Source organism: Sparus aurata, chromosome 9 (assembly GCF_900880675.1).
Source record: "Sparus aurata chromosome 9, fSpaAur1.1, whole genome shotgun sequence".
Classification (NCBI taxonomy): Eukaryota; Metazoa; Chordata; class Actinopteri; order Spariformes; family Sparidae; genus Sparus; species Sparus aurata.
This window is the reverse complement of record NC_044195.1, coordinates 10558316-10570927: the sequence shown is the minus strand read 5'-3', so window position 1 is coordinate 10570927 and position 12612 is coordinate 10558316.

The window sequence follows — 12612 nt, the reverse complement described above, 5'->3', positions numbered from 1 at the left end:
ATGAACGAGACTTCCACACTCATGGGGGACAGAAAATGGACTTAATACGAACAGACAGTCCCGAATGAAAATTGAACGGACTACCTCCGACTACAATGTAGCACATATGCTCACCTCTCTCTCTCTCTTCCCATCCCTTCCATTCTTTCTTGACTGTACTCCGCAATATGTTGTTCACCGCAGCCAGATAGTGTTGCAAAGCTGCTCTCCTCTATGGCAGCGAGGCTCTAAAAGGCAATCATTTCAGTGCATACGCAAGTGATAAGAGAGTGTGTGAATGTGATTCATTATTTTGGTGCATCAGTGCGAGTTCTGACACCCAGCCAGGCAAAATACATGAATTTACTACACTCTGATTTTGTCTTAGAATCTTTTATCTCTCCTCAGTCATTCATAGTAGCAAAGAGCAGCGTCCCAAAAAATGCAAGCGCTTCTCACTTGTAGCCAGCGTGTGACCATTACTTTTCCCCATTTAAAGTGTTGGGCCGATTGACGAAGCATGGTCCACCGCAGATACATTTACATTTAAGGCATTTGACTTACAGTAATTCATATACATTCATACACTGATGGCGGTGGCTGCCAGGCAAGATGCCGACCAGCACATCAGGAGGAGTTTCGGGGTTCATTGTCTTGCCCAAGGACACTTTGACATGCAGACCAGGGGAATCCAACCAGTGACCTTCCAATAACAAGACGCTGGCTCTACCCCTGAGCCACAGTCAGATGGCTGACAGTCCTTGATTACTGAGCCGTATCATGAGTTAAATCTTGATCGTGACATCTTAAATTTGTATTGCCACTCCTGAACAGATGCTATGATGACCTTGGTTTATTGTTGTAAGTGGGAGGTCAGAACCTAGAAACCAAACAATAGTCTGCCAATATATGAGTTGTGTCAGCGCAAAAAGTAAAATAAAACAAAAATGACAGTGACGGTGACTTCTCTGTGGTTGTCTCGATACCTGTTCTACCTGTGTGACCCCACTGGGCAGAGAATTAGAGGCGCGGCCTTTCAAACAGTGTCCAGGCTGGGTCGGCGGTTTCATTAACCCATCCGTGTTCCTGCAGTGCAGCAAAACGGCGCCCGATTTGCTCTTGACAGATGCCATCGACAATCAGCAGACTGATGGTGACGTAAGAGAGCTGCAGCGAGATGCTAAACAGCCACCCGAGATGTGGCAGAGGCATGTGGTGTGCCTGTGACAGAAGTGTGAATGTGTGTGTGGGTGACGAACGCTGAAGGGAAAAAGGGGAAAATTGAGCTTCAATTTAGAGCCAAATGACCCGCTGAAAACACACTCCACTGGGTCTTAAATCCTCTGCTGGAGTGAAGAACAGGGCCGCATAAAATTGCCTACTTATCCCTCAATTGTTTCCTTTTGTGCCAGAACTGAATGGAACAGATTTAATTGCATATTGTTTAAAGCACATTGTTCCAGAAATGTAAAGTAAATTATTAGACGTGCGAGATAAAAAATGATGGAAAAACATCTCCAGTCCTCTGATTTGTCTTGACATTGGGTCAGAGATGTGTTACTGAATTCTGGAGGGTTGTCTGTTTGCATCCCCCCACTGCGTATGTTTATGGTTAGACGAAAATGATAAGCTCCACGAAAGCTGCAGTGATCAGTCAGTCAATAGATTTGATAATTTGCAACTGTTTTCACGAGGGATCATTTCCCCAGGCATTTCCTCAGTCTCCTTAATCAAGGAGACTGGAAAACTATATTTTGGACCGATGTTCATTTGCAGCAAAAATTAAACACTTCAAATATTGATGAAGGTTCTCAGCCATCCAGGTCATGGTAGTTCTAAGTGCTGTATCGTAGGCAACTGGACGTGTTTCAGTTTCTTGATCCAAAAGAGGCTTCTTCAGTTCTAACTAACTTAGTCGCTGCTTTTGAACTCTGCGTGGGAGTGTCCTTACAGAGTCTTAAGGACACGTGTGAGCTCTGAGTTTCAGAGTCTTACGACCACTTGTGTACCTGTATGAGGTACGCCCGCAACAAGACTTATCACCCACCTACAATGCAGTACTGAGTTCCTTACCCAGACAGCTTTACAAGGATTTGCACCTGAACTCACCTAGGTGAGTGCTGGCTGGGTCAACGCCCCACACGTCCTTAACAACTCTGTAAGGACCCAATTTAAAAGCCTGCGACTCCCCTCCGGTTAGTTAGAGCTGAAGTAGCCTCTTTGATGAGAGGTGAAACATCTTCAAGAAACTGAAACAAGTCCAGTATTGGCCCCAATAATCTGTCTGTCCTGAGTACTAAACTACCTCTTGTGTTATGCCACACCGACTGGCAGTGGTCTGCAACCCCTAGGGGGTGGTCAGAGTTACTTCAGGGGGGCCACCAAATTATTGCTTGATAATATTTAGAATGCTTTAATATTTCAGATATTCAAATGTATCTGAAAGAACAGGTGGACTTGGATCCAACATAATATTAACAAGGATTCATTGCTGCCAAAAAATGAAATTACCACAACATTGATAACAACAGTTCTCGTGCAGTCATGCTGATAAACCTCACTGCCTCCAGCACTGATCCATAACAATAAACTAGTCAGGTATTATCAAAACTGTACCAAAATTCTGGTGAGCCTAAATAGATTGTTTTGTAACTTATTTATCAAAAGACTCGTTGTAGGCCCGGTTTAAAATGTAGCAGAATTAATACATCAGGAATGGCCTGATTCACACTTTCTTCTCCCTGCCAGCAGCAAGTACCGCGTCTCACATTTACATTTGTCTTAATTGCCTTTATATACATACATTACATATTCCACAACATGAACATTTAGTTGCGAAAATAATTTGCAGATTAATGGATGATGAAAGTGATAGTTAGTAGCAGCCGAAAGAATTCCCTAAAGCCGGGCATGATTTTTATCCGAACCCTAAAAACCAAGTGTTATCCCGATAAAGCCTCTTTGAAGTCGTCACCTTTCACAAATGTCTTCATGCTTAGTCTTTAAACTTTAATTAGTCCTCAGAAGAGAGATGCAGGAGAACACACGCGCAGCAGACAGCGTTGATCCGTCTCAATTTGTTTCAGCTGTGCCTCTCTTCATTTTCTCACCCTGTGCAGTGATTTCGCCGCGGTCCTCAGTCTGCTCCTCTGAAGGTGCTTTGCAGCAGTAAACCTCCTGATCCCTTCACCAACAGGCAACTAGAGCAGAGCATAAACATGATGAGAGACCTGGTGACAATGAAGCTGTTTGTCGTGTTCGGGGTAAACCCAGTGGAGTCCGGGTTTGCCTCCATTGCGAGCGCCACAGGCTCAGGCAGGGCTTTACCTGGGATGGGAGCGGGAGAGCAGAGATGAAAGTTGCTGCCAAATCTTCTTGTGATGCTCAAAACCCGAAAGCTTGCAGCTATTTTCTGGATTGACTGATTTCACAGCTGGGGATGCAGAGCAAAACTGTGCACAGCCAGACTGTAATTCTACGCATTCCTGGCTTTAACGCCCACACGCAGTGCTGATCTCACAGGAGCGCTCATGAAGAAGGTGAAAAAAGAAATCTGGTTTTTGTGCACTTTCCTGCACAAAAACGGGCCCAGTTGGCTCTGCGGCAGGTACAGAGATCCACCGTGAGTCATTTCTACTGATTACTGTCCAGAACATTTGAGTTATTGGTGTGAAGAGGCGGTGGAGGAGGGAAGCTAAATTAGTACTGGAAGTAATGATGCCCCGAGGCTGGAGGGAGAGAGAGATGTAGGAAAATCAACCTGTGGTCCATTCATTACCCCGTCTCTCTCTGCAGTGTTGTGCAGCAGTGAAACAGCCATCAGAGGTCAGTTCAAGAGCTGCTCTTTGTCTAATCACACTTCAATGAATGAAACGTTTTACTTCTTTTGTCCTTGCAGACTCACTATGATTAAAAAAGGCCTTTAATCTGTTGTTGTTGGCTTTGGCAATGTCTGAGAGAAATCTTTTCTAACCTTATAGCAGCTTTCCTTTGAAACAAATTGTCAGTTAATGGAACACACTGGCTTTGATGCACGTGTGTGTGTGTGTGTGTGTGTGTGTGTGTGTGTGTGTTTGTGTGGTCTTGCGTTTCAATGACATTGCAGGAAAAGGCATCAAACAAGCACAAGGACAGGGAAATTGCTTAAAAGCACCCGTTGGAGCGTGCATCAAATGAGTGGCCTGAAACTGCTTTGCAGTTACTTTGTCACTTTCCCATGTTTTGAAAGTTTAATACCCATGTTCCCTTTTTTGATATTTAAGCACTTTAAAATCTCATTCCTTTATATACGGGAATTGGTTCAAACTGTATTGTAAATTCCGAAGCCCCGGGCTGTATAAATGATTGAATGACATTGAACATTGAGCAACTGGTTACCCTCTCAGATCTGAAGAGTAAATGTGAGTGTAAATGGCTTCTCTGGGTGTGCATTAACCCTGCCACAAGGAGAGTGGGGGCAGGGGTGCACATCACAACTCAGACCTGCCAGAGCTTTAGTTCCAAAATAAATCAAGGAGCTCATGCTGAAGTCTCACAAAGACCATTGTGTGGGTTTTTTTTTTGGGTTTTTTTTGCAGCAAACTGTTAGATGGCATAAGGTGAGCACAGTGTGTAATGTTGACGGGGCGGTGGTCCGCTCCTTTACATGGTTCTGGCGCCTCGGTACGCTACGGGAGGAGCAGCGAGGTAACGTTCTGTCTTGCTTCCACACTCCGAGGTACCCGTGTCCCCATCAATATTTCTGTGCCATCAGCAGTTTTATTTACGACACTGTCATCAATATTGCCTCCACTCAGTGCGGCTGCCAGCCTTTACAACCTCCGTCAGCTGGTTAAGTAGATTGAATAAAAAGCAAATGGCTCACTCAGGCTCTGAGCTACGCAACTACCATAAACCCCAATGTTCGTCAAATGAGATTCTTGGAAACAACCTCCCGACTTTGTAGCGGCTACTTTTAACGACCGAATGTGGAGGCTTGGCTCTGTGTGAGGGGGAGGCGTTGGAGGTGATTTAACATCGTTTGGTTTCTCCTCTCTGCTTTATTAGGAGGGGGAGAGGGCCCTCCATCACTGCCGCCTCCGCCTCTCCCACTCATCTCTCTCTGTCGGCTGGGGTTAACTTGTGGCACCATTAACCCGTCCTGTCCTCCTACAAGGGAATGCAAGGAGAGCATCCCAACTTCTTCTCCAACTACGTGACCTTTTGACCTCCAACGGCTGGTTTTAACAAACGCCTGTTTGATCCGTTTACACAGTGGAGGCAATCTTAGTTACTCTCCAGCTGTTTTATCTGTTATTTTTCCAAAAACAGCCAAAGTTCTGTTGTTATGAAACTGACTGGACTCCAAGATGACATCCATTCATTCCAATAAAAGCTGACTCATTATGCACACATGCCAAAAAAGTCAATTCTGCACTATATAGCACATAAAGTGCAACACAGACAGGCTGCACCCACACCAGACACAGCCTGACATGCCTGGATTGGTGCTTTTCTGGAGTGGTGTATGTGAGATGGGAAAGTGCATATAGTGACACCTGTCACAAGCTGCAGGAGTATGTTGCACCACAGGGCTGAATTTTTGTGAATCCTGCAGAGATCGGAGTCAGGTGCACCCTGCCTCAGTCAATGGATAAGAAGGACACTGAAATAATAGCAATCAATATGCCGCCTTGTAAAAAGTCTGAATGGTACAGCTCTGGGTGTCCACAAATGGCCACAATTAGTGATTATTTTCCTCTCCTCTATAGTTGTTCATGAATGTCAGGACATCAGCGACGATAATGTCATGACGTCAGTGTGAATGTTAACGTTGATTGGCTTTGTGACACAGTGTCGCGCAAAATTGACGCTTGTGTTCGATATTTTTAAATCACTGGAATGACATGACTTTTTCTGTACCCTAGATGCACATTATGCATTCATATTATGATCATAGATATTAAGTGTGAGTCACGTTTTTTTCCCACAGGCTGAAGTGAACAGTTAGAGCGGTAGTAAGGTGTGTGTCTGCTTGTGTTGTTGGTCAGTGGATGAAGCATCAACAGTATCAGATTAGAGGACAGACCGGAGCAGCCAGCTTGATTTCCTTCTCCAACAGATTGCATTTTGGTGACTTCTTGACTCCTTTGATTAAATTTCCAATACAACCAATTCCCCTGGAGTTCCTCCCAGGCAGGCTTTGCCCAGACCACACTTACACACAGAAGAACTGGCCAGTAGATTAATACTAAACTGATGAATCATATCAAACAAACTGTTTTCCTGTTGAGGAGAATGGAGAGCCGTGATGGCGGAGGCGACAAAGTCTCAATCCCCGCAGACGATGAGAGCATTTTCTGGCCGCTACTTCAGACGGCATGTGATCTGCCCATCCTGTCTGGTTGCGTGAGAACACAGACACGTCTGTCTGCTGGACGCCTCCTGGGACGGTGCACAACACACATCAAAAGCAACCGGCTGTGCGCTCTGTAAACATGAAAACGGGGAATAAACATCAGCTGCTCATATTACGCAACTGTGATCGATGCTGGGTGATGAAGTGTTTGAGGTTTCTCAGACTAACAGTGCCGCTGTTGCACTCGCGATCAAACACATATGGTTAACCTCGGTGAAGGCCACGACAACACGCATCGTTCAGACAGAAAAGTCGTTCTTTATACTACAAGTGCTGCTCGACTTTTGACCTATGCAGAGGTGTTTTTTTCTTTCTCCATTCACCTCGGAAGTAGGTGAAGCTGTGCCAGAAATACCTTTAATTGCATGGTTGTCTCTTTCATAAGGAATACTGATGGATTAATGGCTCTGTTCATGGTTTATACTACAATTAGTCCATATGTGTATCCTCTAGTGCCTTACAATAACAGAAGCCTGACATTTCTTTAATAATCCACAACAATATGTAATTACATCTGTAGTCGTAATTGTTATGTTTAAAGTAGGGCTCTCAATAAAATGCGTTCACCCTCTCTGACGCCTCCTTGTTAACACGATGGAGGAGGATGACTGAGGCCCCTCCACCAGCCAGAGTTTATAACTTTTAACATTCTTTCTCAAACCAAGAATGGGATGTGGTTGATTGTTGAATTGACGCCATACCCACGGTGTTGCCTCTATGTGGGTGCCTGATGTTCACCTCCCCACAAATGTAACTGCAAATCACAGCGATCTGCAAAGGAATGTGATTGATCCTCTTGGAAGCATTGCACTTTCTGGCTTGTCCTCCATAGCTTAGCGGCGGTGCTCACATTGGGGATTGTGACCTGTAGTTTCCACAGTCAACCGGCTACAATCACCTGTGTCTGCAGTCCCTCTTGACCAGCCAGTTGCTGCTTTCTTGGATTATATAAAACCTCCACAGCCTCTCTTCACTGCAAATGCTGGAATGCCAAAACCAAGTCGTTCAAGCAGGGTTTGTATGGCGGCTCAGCCCTCCCTGCAGATACTCCGCCTGTCCGCTCTCTCTAGCCCAGAGACATGGCTGTGAGCTGAAGGAGTTGGTGTGTTTAAAGGGGAAAGTACGGCTTGCAATCTGCTCACCACAGCCAGCAACACAGACACGGGGCATGTTCAAATCTTCACTTGGTGTGAGTCACTTGCGTAGGTTTTGACGACTACTCTGCGTGGAGCCTAGGGGAAAATATAGCTTTATCCTTTAGTCAATTACTTTTTCAATTATATTAGGGTTTTTTTAACTTAAAAAAAAAAGTGCGGCTTCAAAGAAAACACTTAGATTGACGCTCCTGACTTATCTATTCATAACACATAACTTGCATTTGAATCGTTTTAAATTCGTACAGCAAATATCTGCATATGTGATTAATTTTGATGAATTGATCACAAAGCTTTTAAATGATTAGACACATTTTTCAACCACTTGACAACACTACTTTAAAGCCGCATTAGTAAGTGTTTTAATGTAACGTTGCATCTCACCAGTTTAACATAAAATGCGACGGATTGCTCACAGAGCACTATCACCGTGGGCCTCTTTGTTGTTTTGTTTTCAAGGCACATTTGGTCTCAATACTCTCATCAAAGTTAGTTTCAGGGAGGGCTGACTGCTTCTCAAGTAGTCATGTAATCTACTCGCAGCAAGAACAAGAAGACCCAAACATTAGATGTCCCCGATTGTAAACAGCAGTGGTTCACGCTGTTGCCTCACCCTGTACAGATCTCCCCGTGTCTGCGTGGGTTCTCTCCGGGTGCTCTTCCTCCAACAGTCCAAAGACGTGCAAAGAGTTAGGTTAATCAGTTACACTAAATTAGGTAATTAAGTGGGTGTGAGCGTGAGTGGAATGGTTGTTTGTCCCTATTTGTCAGCCCTGTGATGAACTGGCGACTGGCTGCTCGCCCACTGTCAGCTTTGATCGGCCCCAGTCCCCACCAGTGACCCTGAAAAGGATCAGACGGTTACAGATGATGGATGGATTATTGTAAACCTCAAAGTAAATGGAATGTTTTTATCAACGCATCAGAGTCACACACTCTCCTGCCGGCTCTGTAGGAGTTACATTACGGTAAGCATTTTGTTTTGAGACCCTTATCTTCAGTGGCAGATCTTGGCTGTTCAACAGATGATGTTCTAAACATGGTGCACAAACAACAATGCATTGCAAGTCAGCAGTCAGTCAGTTGTGAACTCTTCCTTTTAATGTAAAGTTTTTTGTTCTATCTATACCTTCATTGAATAGAACAACCAGAGATTTTGGACGAGACAGGTGATGATAAAGCAAAGAGCCACAGACTGGGATTAAACCTGTGCTGCTGCTGCTGTAACCCTGTGGTCATGAGGCACGCGCGCTACCAAGGGAACCACTGGGGTTCCTCAGTTTTTGGTTATTACACTGTGATGAACCAACTCTCCATTAACTGCCCAGCAAAACACACCTGTGATTAATTTACAGTCCAAACACCACCCCTTTTCCCCCCTGCGCCACAATTATCCGTGGTTTAACTTGCAAAATGGACTTGGACGCGACCTAAATGCACTAGTGCGCTGCATTCAGTGTGTACAAACTTCTATTGATTAATACAAGAAGCGCACACAGAGCATCTGACTTTGGGCTAGACCGGGATAGAGGTGAATAAAAAATCCCTGATCCATTCCTTTATCTAGATCTGCACCAAAAATGATGGGGTCTGTTCTGGGCTGAGACCCATCCTCCATCAAAGGTTGGTGGAAATCAGTCAGTAGTTTTTTGTGTAATCCTGCTGATAGAAACAACAACAAAGGACACACTTCAAGTTACTGTTTCCTAATATTTCAGCATGGTTTTCCATGTCAGGCCCGTCCAGTTGTCAGCATGTTTCTGACTTTTGTTGCCCCCTTGTGCCCACAAAATCAATAAATGCTGCTTAAATGAATGGATTTAGTTCTGGATATTCTGTCTTCTTGCAGCTGTTCTCAGGATGGATAAAAGTTATATTAGGACGAATGTGCTCCAGCAAAACATATTTTTTTTGTAACCTGACAAACTAACAGTCCTTTTAAATGGCTGTTTACTCATTTATTGACCGTAAATAAGGAGCAACCATTCAGATACCCCGTAGTTATGATTAATAAACTCATTATAAAGTACGCCCGAGCTCACCACCATTTCTTCAAACTTCTTCCGTCCTCTTAAATGTTAACAGATTTGTAAACAGTGGCCTTCAGGTAGCCAGTAATTTCGAAGATAATTCATGATGAATGTGACTCCATGCACTGCCCTGTTTGTTGGAGACGCCGACTCATTTTTCACGGCGCTGCTATCTGCTTTTAACGAAACTCTCATTAATATCAGTGATGATCACAAAGTCGAATGCTGGTGTTTTCCTCCTTTTTCTCCAGTGTTTTTCTCATCCCTCACTGTCGCGCGGGGTCGAATTACAAAGCCGAACATGCGTCCTTCCTACTCCTTTGCCGCCGTGTCCTCCGTGACTCCTCTCCCTTTCTTATCTGTGCGGCCTCCTCCAGCCCACAGCCTCCTCCTGGCGACCTCCTCTTGGCCGCCTGCCAGAGTGCCGATCACTGCATCTGTCTGTCAGCAGAATACCAACTGATTAATGCTTTCACTGCGACCATTAATAAAACTGCCGAGAGGCTGCTCTCTCTAATTGAGAGGTACAGCTGGGGCTGCATTGGACCAAATGAGGAGGACACATGCAGTGGGGATCTGTGAAGTTCTGGGCGGGTGTTTTAAGGGATGAAGAGTGGGCTGCTCTCGCTCCTGACAGCCAGTGATATAGCTGCCTCAGTGCAGAACCCAAACAGTGCACTCAGTTATTTATGTGAGGGCTAAAGACTGACTGTACGCAGAATGTTTTATCAGATTTTATTAACCGTCTCCTCCCTTCCTGTGTGACAGCAGCTGTTCTCCAGCTTTGATCTTGATTTTCTGCACAGCAGCAGAATCATTGTGGTGTGATGATAAAGCGCCGGTGTCTAGGCCACTGGCACCGGCAGTGATCCACGGGCACTCTGCTGGACACACCCTGACTACTTGGCTCGTTTGGCCCATCCATCTCCCCTGTTCTCATACAGCGAAGGATTCCAGCGCTGCAATCATTTGTCCTGGAGATGAAGGGAGAGGATGCGCTTCTGTGATATGTGTCCGACTCAAAGTGTGGCTCGGCCGGCCTGGAGTGCAGTGGAAGATATAGGCGACACGGTTATAGACAGATTAGTATTTTTTTTCTAAGGATTGCAGCAACGAGGACAAACTCCCACACCAGTTTACTACCTGCAAACATGGCCAGCTGTGTTTGCTGGATTGCACCGTCATGCAGGAGGTACCGATCCTTTGTGATGGAGGGATAGAGCTCGTGCACCCAGTCTTCCAATTCTTAACATGAATTTATCATCTGAACAAGTTTTGTATGCGTTGTACAGTCTGATATAAAGTGAACTGCCATACGAAATTGCCATCCTGATACTGCATCCAGTCTCATTTTGCGTTAGTCAGCAAGCTTTTCTTGCTATCCTGACCCACAGTCCTGCAGCAGAGGAGTCATCACATCGGCTCAGTTGCAGAGAGAGCACCGACAGATGACAGCTCGTTGGCTGCATTCCAAGTACTTTTTCTTCTTACTTCAAATTTTACGCTCCAGGCTGCAACCTCTTGTACGAGCAAGTAGATTACAGTTCATGGTGCCACGTCATGACGCAGTAGTTTGTCCCAACTGTCTGCATGCTGCATGCAACAGTAGTATGTGCTTTGGAAGGGCAGCTGCAGTGTGTTTTAAAAGTTAAAAGTAATGTGATTAGGAACGCTGCCTTCACACACGTGACAAATAATAAACAATACGAATATGCAAAATAGTCGTCTCAATGGTGCCTCAAACTCTCCACACCAGCAGCAGCCCGAGCTGCGTTTGCAGGCTCCGATATCTAATTCTGTGACCCAAGTTTATTGTCGCATTAAAATAAATCTTACAGGCCAAGCAGGGCAAGGACTGGTAGAAAAACAGTACCAGATTGCAGAGCTCTGATAGGCTACGGGGATCTTCAGGGTTGAGTGCGGCACTGACCGGCTCACTGACAGGTAGGAGGAGGTCACATTCACCAGGTCATCTCAGCTGACTGTCCCGGGGCTCCAGTGCAGTACATAATGATGTATAAACACATTAAAACACCAAAGTTACAAACAAGCCTACCGATCAGCACCAAGCTCTGCCAGGTAAAATGTTTTTATCACAGGAGTGTGGTGGATTTGAAGACAGCTCAGACGGATATTACAGCTTCAGTTCCCACATATACTGTGTCTGTCTGTGGAGCGATCAAGGTTACTCACCCCAAGTCACATTGTCTTTATAATCTTGTGTCCTTTGCAAGGATGTTACATTAAATCTGGACACAGCGTTGGAGGCAGAGCCCTGTTCATTCTTTGTTAAAGCTGCTCAGTGGCCAAAAAGTTTGGCTTCCCAGCTATAAAATGATCCGGATCTTCCATGTTGTTCCCCGATGACGTGACGTCTGTTTCACACACCACAACCGGTTGATGCCTTAGTACTCATGACATCATTATAAATTAATTGCTGGGTTTTGGGTTTATGAGGAGAAGTGCTGAACACCAGCCTTTATGTTCATTAAGGTCCTTTTTAATTGGTCAAGATCTCAGAGACTCAGAGACAAGGGATCAATGCCCTCGCTGTAACGCCTGAGCCTATGTCAGCTAGCTCACTAACCACTTTTAAATCTCTTCAAAAGATTTCTATAAAATGCTTTTGTAAAGTCCTAACTCCTTCTTTTGCGTTCACTGGTTATTGATGTTTGCATTATATTGTTGTAACTCTGTAATTCTGTCTGTACTGTGTTAAGTTTTACTTGCACAAGAACCTTGTAAACTTGTTACGAAACTTGCTACACAAAAAAAAAGATTATGGTTATTATTTATCAGATGCTGTTGATGCACTTAGCTGCCAACAAAGTTTCTACTAAACACTGTGTGCCGTGTTGGTCGACACTTTTGTGGTTGCTGTGTTTCGTGGTATGAGCCGAGATTAAGGAGTCAATCAGAAAGACTTACTTTTACTTCTTTGAATTTTTTAGATAAAAAAGTAAACAAACATTTTGTGTGCTTCAGACAGAGTGCTGACTAAACAATGCGAGAGGAGAGAAGTTGACTATAGCTGAGCTTCTTATGCTATCTT